The sequence below is a fragment of the Hippoglossus hippoglossus genome, chromosome 8 (genome assembly GCF_009819705.1).
Source record: "Hippoglossus hippoglossus isolate fHipHip1 chromosome 8, fHipHip1.pri, whole genome shotgun sequence".
Lineage (NCBI taxonomy): Eukaryota > Metazoa > Chordata > Actinopteri > Pleuronectiformes > Pleuronectidae > Hippoglossus > Hippoglossus hippoglossus.
This window is the reverse complement of record NC_047158.1, coordinates 14,966,343-14,979,222: the sequence shown is the minus strand read 5'-3', so window position 1 is coordinate 14,979,222 and position 12,880 is coordinate 14,966,343.

The window sequence follows — 12,880 nt, the reverse complement described above, 5'->3', positions numbered from 1 at the left end:
AAGCACCTAAAAACACAGTTTTGTATTTCGTCCAAAATATGAGAAAAACAATGAAAAAAAGTCATACTTTGGGATGACCTCCAAAATAGGTTAAAAACGTCAAAAAGTGCATAGAAAGCACCTAAAAACACAGTTTTGTATTTCGTCCAAAATATGAGAAAAAAAAAATGAAAAAAAGTCATATTTTGGTATGACGTCCAAAATAGGTTAAAAACGTCAAAAAGTGCCTAGAAAGCACCTAAAAACACAGTTTTGTATTTCGTCCAAAATATGAGAAAAAAAATGAAAAAAAGTCATACTTTGGTATGACCTCCAAAATAGGTTAAAAACGTCAAAAAGTGCCGAGAAAGCACCTAAAAACACAGTTTTGTATTTCGTCCAAAATATGAGCAAAAAAATGAAAAAAGTCATACTTTGGTATGACCTCCAAAATAGGTTAAAAACGTCAAAAAGTGCCGAGAAAGCACCTAAAAACACAGTTTTGTATTTCGTCCAAAATATGAGAAAAAAAAAATGAAAAAAAGCCATATTTTGGTATGACGTCCAAAATAGGTTAAAAACGTCAAAAAGTGGCTAGAAAGCACCTAAAAACACAGTTTTGTATTTCGTCCAAAATATGAGAAAAAAAAATGAAAAAAAGTCATACTTTGGTATGACCTCCAAAATAGGTTAAAAACGTCAAAAAGTGCCTAGAAAGCACCTAAAAACACAGTTTTGTATTTCGTCCAAAATATGAGAAAAAAAATGAAAAAAAGTCATACTTTGGTATGACCTCCAAAATAGGTTAAAAACGTCAAAAAGTGCCTAGAAAGCACCTAAAAACACAGTTTTGTATTTTGTCCCAAATATGAGAAAAAAAAAATGAAAAAAAGTCATATTTTGGTATGACGTCCAAAATAGGTTAAAAACGTCAAAAAGTGCCTAGAAAGCACCTAAAAACACAGTTTTGTATTTCGTCCAAAATATGAGAAAAAAAAATGAAAAAAAGTCATACTTTGGTATGACCTCCAAAATAGGTTAAAAACGTCAAAAAGTGCCTAGAAAGCACCTAAAAACACAGTTTTGTATTTCGTCCAAAATATGAGAAAAAAAATGAAAAAAAGTCATACTTTGGTATGACCTCCAAAATAGGTTAAAAACGTCAAAAAGTGCCGAGAAAGCACCTAAAAACACAGTTTTGTATTTCGTCCAAAATATGAGCAAAAAAATGAAAAAAAGTCATACTTTGGTATGACCTCCAAAATAGGTTAAAAACGTCAAAAAGTGCCTAGAAAGCACCTAAAAACACAGTTTTGTATTTCGTCCAAAATATGAGAAAAAAAAATGAAAAAAAGCCATATTTTGGTATGACGTCCAAAATAGGTTAAAAACGTCAAAAAGTGGCTAGAAAGCACCTAAAAACACAGTTTTGTATTTCGTCCAAAATATGAGAAAAAAAAATGAAAAAAAGTCATACTTTGGTATGACCTCCAAAATAGGTTAAAAACGTCAAAAAGTGCCGAGAAAGCACCTAAAAACACAGTTTTGTATTTCGTCCAAAATATGAGAAAAACAATGAAAAAAAGTCATACTTTGGGATGACCTCCAAAATAGGTTAAAAACGTCAAAAAGTGCATAGAAAGCACCTAAAAACACAGTTTTGTATTTCGTCCAAAATATGAGAAAAAAAAAATGAAAAAAAGTCATATTTTGGTATGACGTCCAAAATAGGTTAAAAACGTCAAAAAGTGCCTAGAAAGCACCTAAAAACACAGTTTTGTTTTTCGTCCAAAATATGAGAAAAAAAATGAAAAAAAGTCATACTTTGGTATGACCTCCAAAATAGGTTAAAAACGTCAAAAAGTGCCGAGAAAGCACCTAAAAACACAGTTTTGTATTTCGTCCAAAATATGAGCAAAAAAATGAAAAAAAGTCATACTTTGGTATGACCTCCAAAATAGGTTAAAAACGTCAAAAAGTGCCTAGAAAGCACCTAAAAACACAGTTTTGTATTTCGTCCAAAATATGAGAAAAAAAAAATGAAAAAAAGCCATATTTTGGTATGACGTCCAAAATAGGTTAAAAACGTCAAAAAGTGGCTAGAAAGCACCTAAAAACACAGTTTTGTATTTCGTCCAAAATATGAGAAAAAAAAATGAAAAAAAGTCATACTTTGGTATGACCTCCAAAATAGGTTAAAAACGTCAAAAAGTGCCTAGAAAGCACCTAAAAACACAGTTTTGTATTTCGTCCAAAATATGAGAAAAAAAATGAAAAAAAGTCATACTTTGGTATGACCTCCAAAATAGGTTAAAAACGTCAAAAAGTGCCTAGAAAGCACCTAAAAACACAGTTTTGTATTTTGTCCAAAATATGAGAAAAAAAAAATGAAAAAAAGTCATATTTTGGTATGACGTCCAAAATAGGTTAAAAACGTCAAAAAGTGCCTAGAAAGCACCTAAAAACACAGTTTTGTATTTCGTCCAAAATATGAGAAAAAAAAATGAAAAAAAGTCATACTTTGGTATGACCTCCAAAATAGGTTAAAAACGTCAAAAAGTGCCTAGAAAGCACCTAAAAACACAGTTTTGTATTTCGTCCAAAATATGAGAAAAAAAATGAAAAAAAGTCATACTTTGGTATGACCTCCAAAATAGGTTAAAAACGTCAAAAAGTGCCTAGAAAGCACCTAAAAACACAGTTTTGTATTTCGTCCAAAATATGAGCAAAAAAATGAAAAAAAGTCATACTTTGGTATGACCTCCAAAATAGGTTAAAAACGTCAAAAAGTGCCTAGAAAGCACCTAAAAACACAGTTTTGTATTTCGTCCAAAATATGAGAAAAAAAAAATGAAAAAAAGCCATATTTTGGTATGACGTCCAAAATAGGTTAAAAACGTCAAAAAGTGGCTAGAAAGCACCTAAAAACACAGTTTTGTATTTCGTCCAAAATATGAGAAAAAAAAATGAAAAAAAGTCATACTTTGGTATGACCTCCAAAATAGGTTAAAAACGTCAAAAAGTGCCGAGAAAGCACCTAAAAACACAGTTTTGTATTTCGTCCAAAATATGAGAAAAACAATGAAAAAAAGTCATACTTTGGGATGACCTCCAAAATAGGTTAAAAACGTCAAAAAATGCATAGAAAGCACCTAAAAACACAGTTTTGTATTTCGTCCAAAATATGAGAAAAAAAAAATGAAAAAAAGTCATATTTTGGTATGACGTCCAAAATAGGTTAAAAACGTCAAAAAGTGCCTAGAAAGCACCTAAAAACACAGTTTTGTTATTCGTCCAAAATATGAGAAAAAAAATGAAAAAAAGTCATACTTTGGTATGACCTCCAAAATAGGTTAAAAACGTCAAAAAGTGCCGAGAAAGCACCTAAAAACACAGTTTTGTATTTCGTCCAAAATATGAGCAAAAAAATGAAAAAAAGTCATACTTTGGTATGACCTCCAAAATAGGTTAAAAACGTCAAAAAGTGCCTAGAAAGCACCTAAAAACACAGTTTTGTATTTCGTCCAAAATATGAGAAAAAAAAAATGAAAAAAAGCCATATTTTGGTATGACGTCCAAAATAGGTTAAAAACGTCAAAAAGTGGCTAGAAAGCACCTAAAAACACAGTTTTGTATTTCGTCCAAAATATGAGAAAAAAAAATTGAAAAAAAGTCATATTTTGGTATGACGTCCAAAATAGGTTAAAAACGTCAAAAAGTGCCGAGAAAGCACCTAAAAACACAGTTTTGTATTTCGTCCAAAATATGAGCAAAAAAATGAAAAAAAGTCATACTTTGGTATGACCTCCAAAATAGGTTAAAAACGTCAAAAAGTGGCTAGAAAGCACCTAAAAACACAGTTTTGTATTTCGTCCAAAATATGAGAAAAAAAAATGAAAAAAAGTCATACTTTGGTATGACCTCCAAAATAGGTTAAAAACGTCAAGAAGTGCCTAGAAAGCACCTAAAAACACAGTTTTGTATTTTGTCCCAAATATGAGAAAAAAAAAATGAAAAAAAGTCATATTTTGGTATGACGTCCAAAATAGGTTAAAAACGTCAAAAAGTGCCTAGAAAGCACCTAAAAACACAGTTTTGTATTTCGTCCAAAATATGAGAAAAAAAAATTGAAAAAAAGTCATATTTTGGTATGACGTCCAAAATAGGTTAAAAACGTCAAAAAGTGCCTAGAAAGCACCTAAAAACACAGTTTTGTATTTCGTCCAAAATATGAGCAAAAAAATGAAAAAAAGTCATACTTTGGTATGACCTCCAAAATAGGTTAAAAACGTCAAAAAGTGGCTAGAAAGCACCTAAAAACACAGTTTTGTATTTCGTCCAAAATATGAGAAAAAAAAATGAAAAAAAGTCGTACTTTGGTATGACCTCCAAAATAGGTTAAAAACGTCAAAAAGTGGCTAGAAAGCACCTAAAAACACAGTTTTGTATTTCGTCCAAAATATGAGAAAAAAAAATGAAAAAAAGTCATACTTTGGTATGACCTCCAAAATAGGTTAAAAACGTCAAAAAGTGCCTAGAAAGCACCTAAAAACACAGTTTTGTATTTCGTCCAAAATATGAGAAAAAAAAATGAAAAAAAGTCATATTTTGGTATGACGTCCAAAATAGGTTAAAAACGTCAAAAAGTGCCGAGAAAGCACCTAAAAACACAGTTTTGTATTTCGTCCAAAATATGAGCAAAAAAATGAAAAAAAGTCATACTTTGGTATGACCTCCAAAATAGGTTAAAAACGTCAAAAAGTGCCTAGAAAGCACCTAAAAACACAGTTTTGTATTTCGTCCAAAATATGAGAAAAAAAAATGAAAAAAAGTCATACTTTGGTATGACCTCCAAAATAGGTTAAAAACGTCAAAAAGTGCCTAGAAAGCAACTAAAAACACAGTTTTGTATTTCGTCCAAAATATGAGAAAAAAAATGAAAAAAAGTCATACTTTGGGATGACGTCCAAAATAGGTTAAAAACGTCAAAAAGTGCCTAGAAAGCACCTAAAAACACAGTTTTGTATTTCGTCCAAAATATGAGAAAAAAAATGAAAAAAAGTCATACTTTGGTATGACCTCCAAAATAGGTTAAAAACGTCAAAAAGTGCCGAGAAAGCACCTAAAAACACAGTTTTGTATTTCGTCCAAAATATGAGCAAAAAAATGAAAAAAAGTCATACTTTGGTATGACCTCCAAAATAGGTTAAAAACGTCAAAAAGTGGCTAGAAAGCACCTAAAAACACAGTTTTGTATTTCGTCCAAAATATGAGAAAAAAAAATGAAAAAAAGTCGTACTTTGGTATGACCTCCAAAATAGGTTAAAAACGTCAAAAAGTGGCTAGAAAGCACCTAAAAACACAGTTTTGTATTTCGTCCAAAATATGAGAAAAAAAAATGAAAAAAAGTCATACTTTGGTATGACCTCCAAAATAGGTTAAAAACGTCAAAAAGTGCCTAGAAAGCACCTAAAAACACAGTTTTGTATTTCGTCCAAAATATGAGAAAAAAAAATGAAAAAAAGTCATATTTTGGTATGACGTCCAAAATAGGTTAAAAACGTCAAAAAGTGGCTAGAAAGCACCTAAAAACACAGTTTTGTATTTCGTCCAAAATATGAGGAAAAAAATGAAAAAAAGTCATACTTTGGTATGACCTCCAAAATAGGTTAAAAACGTCAAAAAGTGCCTAGAAAGCACCTAAAAACACAGTTTTGTATTTCGTCCAAAATATGAGAAAAAAAAATGAAAAAAAGTCATACTTTGGTATGACCTCCAAAATAGGTTAAAAACGTCAAAAAGTGCCTAGAAAGCAACTAAAAACACAGTTTTGTATTTCGTCCAAAATATGAGAAAAAAAATGAAAAAAAGTCATACTTTGGTATGACGTCCAAAATAGGTTAAAAACGTCAAAAAGTGCCTAGAAAGCACCTAAAAACACAGTTTTGTATTTCGTCCAAAATATGAGAAAAAAAATGAAAAAAAGTCATACTTTGGTATGACCTCCAAAATAGGTTAAAAACGTCAAAAAGTGCCTAGAAAGCACCTAAAAACACAGTTTTGTATTTCGTCCAAAATATGAGAAAAAAAAATGAAAAAAAGTCATACTTTGGTAGAGAGAAACCCAACAGCTCCCACAATGAGAAGCACTTTGGCGACTGTGGAGAGAAAAAACTCCCTCATTAACTGGAAGAAACCTTCAGCAGAACCAGACTCAATGTGGGCGGCCATCTGCCTCGACCGGTTGGGTATTAATATAACACAGTAGCACCAGGGTTACAAATCACAAGTTAAAAATGCTCTCCTATAAAAAGATGTTTTAATGCGTGATTTAAAGACAGGTAGTGAGTTGGCGAGCCTCGCACACACTGCACACACTGCGCACACTGCGCACACTGCACACACTGCGCACACTGCGCACACTGCACACAAGCTCTCGCCCAAGGGGACGCACAAAGTGCTACTTCCGGTAACAGTCATTTAGGCTAAAAACATGGTATATAATGTAGACTGGATGTAATTGTCGAGTTAAGGCAAGCGATGTTTGAATGCATGCGTTGTGTGTTACTCAAACTTCACTGATCAGCTAATGAAGTAAACTGATGGATAAATAAGAGATGGAAAATATTAATCACATTTTTACTCAGAGCCTGGCACAGGTAATTATTGCTATTGTCTGCACCAGTACCATTATAATAATGTTATTATTTCACAGGAACTCCTCTCAGCAGTCTCTGCCGTATGATCTGATGTCTCAGACTGGGGATTTTGAGGTGAGTGTCTCTGAACAAGCGAGAAACATTTTCACATTTCAGGTGCCAGAAACTTCTAAATAAAAACCCTCTCCTCCATGTTTGCTCGTGTCCATCAGGAACGAAACTATGGATCTGTGATGTGGGCTTCAGCTAATGAGACGTCCTTCTCCATGGACTTTACAACAATGGATTCATTCAAACTACTAAGTGAATACTTCAGTGGTGCCAACAGCAATGGTTCGTATGTGCAATCTATTTATTCATGTTTTATTTAATAGCTTTCATAAACAGGTAGTCTCATTGAGATCAAGATTTATTTTTCAAGAGAGATCTGTGAACAAAATAAAGAAAATGTAAGATTTAAGTGAGCTAACTTTTCCCATTAGTGGAATTATATCAAATCAAAAGTGCTTTAAAGTGACATTATAATTACTGTACTTAGTTGTGATCAGAGATACTTTGGTTTATGTTTTCTTGTGCTTTTTTTTGAGTTTTTTTGAGTTTGCTTTATTATCCAAATTTGTGACATTTAAAAAAAAACAACTTGATGTGCTCTCTTACTGTCTTCCTTTAGGAACGACAATGGAAATGACATTTCCTATTCTTTTGAGAATACCTTTCAACATTTCTTCGGAAACTGCTGCCTCTATGATCAGTTTCTTGCTGCCAGCTGAATATCAGACAAACCCCCCCAATCCCCTGGATGATATGGTAAACATAAAAAACACATCAACAATCATTTGGCCATAATTATCCTTGATCGTGTTTGATCTGATTCTGTGATGTCGACCAAAAGCACTGGCAGTTAATGAGAGTTGACTTGCAGGTGTCCATCCATGGCATGCCCAACATGACAGTGTTCGCAAAGAGGTACAGTGGAATGATGACAGCCATGTCTGACAACACCACAACAGCAATCAATCTGTCCGCTATTCTCGACCTACTTGGTTTGGGACACGTGCAAAACTACTTCTATGCTGCTGTGTATAACAGGTAAACAAATCCAAATCATTTTCTCAGTGATAATCAGAAAGACAATAATATGAGAAAAGTTAATAGGCTTGAGTATTAGGTGATGGTTTTTTTGTGTGCATGTGTGTGTGTGTGTGTGTGTGTGTGTGTGTATTTGTTCCTTGCAGTACGGCGACTACCTCGCTCAATGAGATGTGGTTTGTTGCCCGGGCCATGTCGTCAAGATGCAGTAGGTGTGATAGTTCCAGCAGTTCCAGCAGTGAGGAAATGGGCTAGTCACCTGCCTGTCCAGATGTTGCAGCTGGACTTCTACTCAATGTCCACAAGTTATATTGCATCATCTGATGAAGCCTCTGATGAAAGCCCAGATTTAGATTTTGAATTAAATAAATACACCCTCCGTTAGATGGGATGAAGGTTTTAACCTGTTGTGTTTTCTGTTATATTCAATAAAGTCACCTTTTCACTGGGATTTCTTGCTGTTTGTCTTGATTGACCCTTCTCTTTCGACCAATATAACATATTAAATATTGAAAACTAGAAGAGCATACGTCCGCCCTATATCACCATGTTAAAGAAGGTGGGGAAAAAAATACTGGATGAACCTATTTATCTGGATCTGCTACCAAATGTATATGCAACTTTATTGAGACATGTCCCATAATTCCATAAAATTTCAAGGAGCTCTGCGAAGGCTAACGCCCTCTCTCGCCATGTTAAAGAAAGTGAAAAAAAATCCTGGATGTGCTTGTTAATCCTGAAAAATGTAATGGGATCTTCCTTTGGGCACGCTCCACCCCTCCAAAATATTTCATGGAAAGTGGTTCAAGACTTTTTGAGACTACCAAACAGCAATGAATCCCTCATGTAGCTTAAATAGACGGTGTCTTTGTTGCATTTTATGAAACAATACATTTGACTTTATGCACAGTAGTTTGTGGTAATACTATAATCAGGTGCAGCAGAATGCACGCACAAAAGAATTGTAAGCACAGGATGACTAATTTATCATATACAGTGAGTACATCCTTCAGGGTTTTTCCTGGGGCTATTTAACTTGTATTAAAACACGTGAAAGTTGAAGTTGATGACTCACTGTGTACGGCCCGTCCCTGATTAAAGCAAAATGTGACAATAATCAAAATGTGACAAAATTCCTTGGTGGTGAGAGGCTTCAAAACATGAAAATTTAAGTTTGTTAAACTGTTACTGTTGACGACCCACAACATGAAATCATTGAGCCACAAAGCAACGACAAGATCCAAAATAATTACAACAACCCCCCTCTGGTCTATGTGTGCATCCTGCTGTTTTTCACTTGAGGGGGAGACACACTGAAGTTTGCTTCCCTGTTTGGGGCAACATACCACTGATGGTAGATCTTTACTATTTCTCTCGAAAAGACTCTCTCACTTCTGCTAACGACTGACTGACCCAAACCTGTTGCATCATCATCACTGTCATCTGACATCAGATGTTTACCGAACAGATGTAGTTTCAGCCAAAGCATTTGAGAAGTTACTGTGATATATGGGTTCAGTAATTAAGTGTGGCCCTCTGAGGATCTTTAATGATGTGGCTATTGATAGCAAAAAGGTTCCTTAGCCTTGATTTTTGAAAACAAAGCACATAGGTAATACCAACTACTAAAACATATAGCTTTAACATTCGTACCAAAATGTTACCTCTCAGTATTACATTACATTTCATTTAGCTGACGCTTTTATCCAAAGCGACTTACAATAAGTGCATTCAACCATGAGGGTACAAACCCAGAACAACAAGAATAGAGAAAGTACAATTTCTTCAAAAAAGCAAAACTACAAAGTGCTATAAGTAAGTGCCATTTTAAGTGCTACTAAATTGTTAGTTTTAAAAATGTTATTCAAGGTATAGTCGGAAGAGGTGTGTTTTTAGTTTGCGGCGGAAGATGTGTAAACTTTCTGATGTCCGGATGTCAATGGGGAGCTCATTCCACCATTTAGGAGCCAGGACAGCAAACAGTCGTGATTTTGATGAGTGTTTAGCTCGCAGTGAGGGAGCAACAAGCCGATTGGCCGAAGCAGAGCGGAGTGAATGGGCTGGGGTGTAACGTTTGACCATGTCCTGGATGTAGACTGGACCCGATCCGTTCGCAGCACGGTACGCAAGTACTAATGTTTTGAAACGGATGCGGGCAGCCACCGGTAACCAGTGAAGGGAGCGGAGGAGTGGAGTAGTGTGAGTGAATTTAGGTAGGTTAAAAACCAGTCGAGCTGCTGCATTCTGAATGAGCTGCAGAGGTCGGATGGCACTAGCAGGTAGACCTGCCAGGAGGGAGTTACAATAGTCTAGGCGTGAGATGACCAGGGCCTGGACCAGAACCTGCACCGCCTTCTGAGTGAGAAGGTGGCATATTCTCCTGATGTTGTACAGCATGAATCGACAGGAACGTGTTGTTACAGTAATGTTGGCAGTAAGGGAGAGTTGGCTGTCGAGTGTCACACCCAGGTTCCTAGCAGTCTGAGTGGGGGTTAACACGGAGTTGTCAAAGTTAATAGTCAGGTCATGGGTGGGAGAGTCTTTCCCTGGAAGGAAAAGTAGTTCAGTCTTGTCAAGGTTAATTTTCAGGTGGTGTGCAGACATCCACTGAGAGATGTCAGTCAGACAGGCAGAGATTCGTGCTGCTACCTGTGTTTCAGATTCGGGAAAAGAGAGGATTAGTTGGGTGTCATCAGCATAGCTATGGTAGGAAAAGCCATGTGAGTGAATGACAGAGCCGAGAGAGTTGGTGTACAGAGAGAAGAGGAGGGGACCCAGGACGGAACCTTGAGGGACCCCAGTAGTGAGAGGACAAGGTTCCGACACAGATCCTCTCCAAGTTACCCGATAAGTGCGGTCGTTGAGGTAGGATGAGAGCAGGGAGAGAGCAGAGCCTGAGACACCCAGGTCCTGAAGGGAGGAAGTAAGGATCTGGTGGTTCACTGTGTCAAATGCAGCAGAGAGGTCTAGAAAGATAAGGACAGAGGAGAGAGAGGCTGCACTAGCAGTGTGAAGTTGCTCAGAGACAGCAAGGAGGGCCGTCTCAGTTGAGTGGCCTGCCTTGAAACCAGACTGGTGAGGGTCAAGAAGGTTATTGTGGTTAAGATAAGAGGAGAGTTGATTAAAGATAGCGCGCTCAAGAGTTTTGGAAACAAAGGGAAGAAGAGAGACAGGTCTGTAGTTATTTACATCAGACGGGTCGAGGGTGGTTTTTTTCAGGAGAGGATTTACTCTTGCCTCCTTCAGAGAGTTAGGGAAACAGCCAGTTGACAGGGAAGTGTTGATAAGATGGGTGAGAAAAGGAAGACGGTCAGGAGCGATAGACTGGAGAATGTGAGATGGGATGGGGTCAAGGGGGCAGGTGGTCGGGCGGGCGGAGGTTACCAAGGTAAGAACTTGATTGGGAGACAGGGGGGTGAAAGAAGAAAGCGAAGGGGATGAAGATGAAGTTGATGGAAGTGTAGTTATAGAAGGAGGATTAGAAAATGAGGAGCGTATGTCATCTATCTTTTTTGTAAAGTAGTTGACAAAGTGGCTTGGTAGAAGGGAGGAAGGAGGAGGTGGACTGGGGGGTAAAGGAGGTTGGAAAAGATGGAGAAGAGTTTTTTGGGGTTAGAAAATGAGGATTGAATTCTAGTTAGGTAAAAAGAGCTTTTGGCTGTGGAAATAGAGGCAGAGAAAGAGGAGAGAAGAGACTGATAAGTGAGCAGGTCGTCCGGGTGTTTAGATTTCCGCCATTTCCTTTCTGATGCTCACATAGTGGCATTTGCGGGAGATGAGTAAACCTGTACCACCACCCCTACCAGTGGGTCTGGGTGTGTGGGTGAAAGAAAAGGCAGAGGAGAGAGCAGCTGGGGTGGATGTGTTGTCCGGTGTGATCCAAGTCTCAGTGAGAGCAAGGAAGTCAAGCGATTGCTGTGTAGCAAAGCCAGAGATGAAGTCTGTCTTGCGGGTAGCTGACTGGCAGTTCCATAGGCCCCCTGTGACAAGATGTTGGGTATGTGTGGAACGGGTGGGATAGATAAGAGAGGAAAGGTTACGGTATTGGTGTGAACGAGTGCAAGGCCTATAGTATCTACGAGTAGTAATGCGCACAGAAAGTATACACATATTAAAATAAAAAGAGACAGCAGCTTTATGCTCTGCCTCCCCCTCAGCCTCCCCCGAAGACTCCAACGAAAGACTCCTTTGTCTTTATCCTCTGAGTCTTCATACGAGTAGTATGAGTCACACTAATACCTTTACATTTGACCAACCACTCTGACAACTTGTCCCAGCAGCCAGGAGCACTAGCAAACACTTACAAAGTGACGCCATGCTCTTGTCAACAACCTGAGGCTCCCGACCGGTAAGTGGCCTTTTAGAATATAGGACTAGATCTGACATGTCTCTCAGGCTTGTCTCTCTCTCTTTTTCTGTCCGTCTTTCTCTCTCCATCTCGCTCCGGCCAGAAAGCCAGGTGGAGTGCACGGGCTCCATTGAACAAGCCACGGTGTGCATTGCCCGGCTAGACGCACACGGAGCAAGCGCCCCTCCTCACTTGCAGAGTATTTGGTGTTATTAAATAGTTTTTCCAGCGTTCCAGAGATCCCAGTGCCTGCCCCATCAAGTTCACCCACACGCTTTTCTCTGTGATGAAGATGAACAAAACCCCACACACGAGTCGTCTCACTGATGCACACCTTCACTCCATCTTGAGGGTTTCCACAGCACAGAGCCTGAACCCCAAACATTAATGAACTGGCAGCCAAGAAAAGATGCCAAACATCTGGCTCTGGCACATGTACATGAAAGTAGAATGTACCCTGCCTGAATATGTTTTCTTTCTGCACTTTATCCAATATCCTGTCTATCCTGTTTAATAAATGTTGAACCTGTTTGGCCCTCGACGTAGTCCCAGTTTTTGATTTTGGCCCTCTCTGTGATTGAGTTTGACACCACTGGACTAGATGGTGAATATCCGATGTACGTTTTAAGGGCTTCTGCAAAATTTAACATACCAACCAACAGTAGATGATAGCAGGTGTTACCAGCCGCCAGCGGATGTTAGGGACGTGACCTCAGTTGAACTAGAGGGTGAGCTGAGGCTAAAGGTAAATCTGACTGGCTACTGGCTTGTATGTCAGTACTATGAAAGCCATGTGGCCTGCTCA